The sequence below is a fragment of the Brugia malayi genome (assembly GCF_000002995.4).
Source record: "Brugia malayi strain FR3 genome assembly, contig: Bm_055, whole genome shotgun sequence".
Taxonomy (NCBI): Eukaryota; Metazoa; Nematoda; class Chromadorea; order Rhabditida; family Onchocercidae; genus Brugia; species Brugia malayi.
In genome coordinates this window covers 1-4,227 of record NW_025062327.1, presented here as the reverse complement: position 1 = coordinate 4,227, position 4,227 = coordinate 1, and positions in this window count along the sequence as shown.

The window sequence follows — 4,227 nt, the reverse complement described above, 5'->3', positions numbered from 1 at the left end:
GTGACCAGTGCCCATACAGAACATAGAAAATAATCAATTAAGTTCAAATTATGTCTTTTTTCAAATTAAATAATATTTTTAAGCAGTTTTAACACCTAATTAAATTGAAATTTGCTAATATCAGAACTTAAAAAATTAATTTTAATGCTGAAATAATGTTTAAAACTCAATTATTAAAATTATTTAAGTTGTCCGAATGTGACCAGTGCCCATACAGAGCACAGAAAATATTAAATTAAGTTCAAATTATGTCTTTTTTCAAATTAAATTATATTTTTTAGTTGTTTAATCACCTAAATAAATTGAAATTTGCTAATATTAGAAATACTTTTTTAGTTCAATATAGAAAATCTAATACAAATTGCTGCGTTTTCTTAATATTAAAATTTAATTTTAATTGGAGAATGATTTAAAACTATCACTGTTTAAAAATTTAATTAATTTTAATGCTGAAAAAATGTTTAAAGCATAATTATTAAAATCATTTAAGTTGAAAAATGACCACACCGAATGTGACCAGTGCCCATACAGAGCATAGAAAGTAATCAATTAAGTTCAAATTATGACTTTTTTCAAATTAAGTTATATTATTTAGTTGTTTATACACTTAATTAAATTGAAATTTGCTATTACTAGAACTTATTTTTTAGTTCAATATACAAAATCTAATACAAATTGCCGCATTTTCTTAATATTAAAATTTTAAATTTGAATTAAAATTTATTTTTAAATGCGAGAATGATTTAAAAATATCACTGTTTAAAAATTTAATTAATTTTAATGCTGAAATAATGTTTAAAACTTATTTATTAAAATTATTTAAGTTGAAAAATGACCACACCGAATGTGACCAGTGCCCATACAGAGGATAGAAAATAATCAATTAAGTTCAAATTATGACTTTTTTCAAATTAAGTTATATTATTTAGTTGTTTATACACTTAATTAAATTGAAATTTGCTATTACTAGAACTTCTTTTTAGTTCTATATACAAAATCTAATACAAATTGGAACATATTTTTAATATTAGCGTTTTAAATTTGAATTAAAATTTATTTTTAAATGCGAGAATGATTTAAAACTATCACTGTTTAAAAATTTAATTAATTTTAATGCTGAAACAATGTTTAAAACTCAATTATTAAAATTATTTAAGTTGAAAAATGACCACACCGAATGTGACCAGTGCCCATACAGAACATAGAAAATAATCAATTAAGTTCAAATTATGTCTTTTTTCAAATTAAATAATATTTTTAAGCAGTTTTAACACCTAATTAAATTGAAATTTGCTAATATCAGAACTTAAAAAATTAATTTTAATGCTGAAATAATGTTTAAAACTCAATTATTAAAATTATTTAAGTTGTCCGAATGTGACCAGTGCCCATACAGAGCACAGAAAATATTAAATTAAGTTCAAATTATGTCTTTTTTCAAATTAAATTATATTTTTTAGTTGTTTAATCACCTAAATAAATTGAAATTTGCTAATATTAGAAATACTTTTTTAGTTCAATATAGAAAATCTAATACAAATTGCTGCGTTTTCTTAATATTAAAATTTAATTTTAATTGGAGAATGATTTAAAACTATCACTGTTTAAAAATTTAATTTATTTTAATGCTGAAATAATGTTCAAAACTCAATTATTAAAATTATTTAAGTTGAAAAATGACCACACCGAATGTGACCAGTGCCCATACAGAGCATAGAAAATAATCAATTAAGTTCAAATTATATCTTTTTTCAAATTGAATTATATTTTTATGTAGTTTAAACACCTAATTAAATTGAAATTTGCTAATATCAGAACTTAAAAAATTAATTTTAATGCTGAAATAATGTTTAAAACTCAATTATTAAAATTATTTAAGTTGTCCGAATGTGACCAGTGCCCATACAGAGCATAGAAAGTAATCAATTAAGTTCAAATTATGTCTTTTTTCAATTTAAATTATATTTTTTGTTGTTTAGACACTTAATTAAATTGAAATTTGCTGATACCGGAAATTATTTTTTAGTTCGATATACAAAAACTAAAACAAATTGGAACATATTTTTAATATTAACGTTTTAAATTTGAATTAAAATTTATTTTTAAATGCGAGAATGATTTAAAACTATCACTGTTTATAAATTTAACTAATTTTAATGCTGAAATAATGTTTAAAGCATAATTAATAAAATTATTTAAGTTGAAAAATGACCACACCGAATGTGACCAGTGCCCATACAGAGCATAGAAAATAATCAATTAAGTTCAAATTATGTCTTTTTTCAAATTAAATAATATTTTTAAGCAGTTTTAACACCTAATTAAATTGAAAATTGTTAATACAAGAACTTAAAAAATTAATTTTAATGCTGAGATAATGTTTAAAACTCAATTATTAAAATTATTTAAGTTGAAAAATGACCTCATCGAATGTGACCAGTGCCCATGCAGAGAATAGAAAATAATCAATTAAGTTCAAATTATGTCTTTTTTCAATTTAAATTATATTTTTTGCTGTTTAGACACTTAATTAAATTGAAAATTGTTAATACAAGAACTTAAAAAATTAATTTTAATGCTGAGATAATGTTTAAAACTCAATTATTAAAATTATTTAAGTTGAAAAATGACCTCATCGAATGTGACCAGTGCCCATACAGAGCATAGAAAGTAATCAATTAAGTTCAAATTATGACTTTTTTCAAATTAAATTATATTTTTTAGTTGTTTAGACACTTAATTAAATTGAAAATTTCTAATATTAGAAATACTTTTTTAGTTCAATATAGAAAATCTAATACAAATTGCTGCGTTTTCTTAATATTAAAATTTAATTTTAATTGGAGAATGATTTAAAAATATCACTGTTTAAAAATTTAATTAATTTTAATGCTGAAATAATGTTTAAAACTTATTTATTAAAATTATTTAAGTTGAAAAATGACCACACCGAATGTGACCAGTGCCCATACAGAGAATAGAAAATAATCAATTAAGTTCAAATTATGTCTTTTTTCAATTTAAATTATATTTTTTGCTGTTTAGACACTTAATTAAATTGAAAATTGTTAATACAAGAACTTAAAAAATTAATTTTAATGCTGAGATAATGTTTAAAACTCAATTATTAAAATTATTTAAGTTGAAAAATGACCTCATCGAATGTGACCAGTGCCCATGCAGAGAATAGAAAATAATCAATTAAGTTCAAATTATGTCTTTTTTCAATTTAAATTATATTTTTTAGTTGTTTAGACACTTAATTAAATTGAAATTTGCTATTACTAGAACTTATTTTTTAGTTCAATATACAAAATCTAATACAAATTGGAACATATTTTTAATATTAACGTTTTAAATTTGAATTAAAATTTGTTTTTAAATGCGTGAATGATTTAAAAATATCACTGTTTAAAAATTTATTTAATTTTAATGCTGAAATAATGTTTAAAACTTATTTATTAAATTTATTTAAGTTGAAAAATGACCACACCGAATGTGACCAGTGCCCATACAGAGAATAGAAAATAATCAATTAAGTTCAAATTATGTCTTTTTTCAAATTAAGTTATATTATTTAGTTGTTTAAACACTTAACTAAATTTTAATTTGCTATTACTGGAACTTATTTTCAAATTCTATATAAAATAACTAATACTAATTGCAATAATATTAAAATTTTAAATCTGAACTAAAATTTAATTTTAATTAAAGAATGATTTAAAACTATCACTGTTTAAAAATTTAATTAATTTTAATGCTGAAATAATGTTTAATACTTAGTTATTAAAATTATTTAAGTTGAAAAATGACCTCACCGAATGTGACCAGTGCCCATACAGAGCATAGAAAGTAATCAATTAAGTTCAAATTATGACTTTTTTCAAATTAAGTTATATTATTTAGTTGTTTATACACTTAATTAAATTGAAATTTGCTATTACTAGAACTTCTTTTTAGTTCTATATACAAAATCTAATACAAATTGGAACATATTTTTAATATTAGCGTTTTAAATTTGAATTAAAATTTATTTTTAAATGCGAGAATGATTTAAAAATATCACTGTTTAAAAATTTAATTTATTTTAATGCTGAAATAATGTTCAAAACTCAGTTATTAAAATTATTTAAGTTGAAAAATGACCACACGAATGTGACCAGTGCCCATACAGAGCATAGAAAGTAATCAATTAAGTTCAAATTATGTCTTTTTCAATTTAAATTA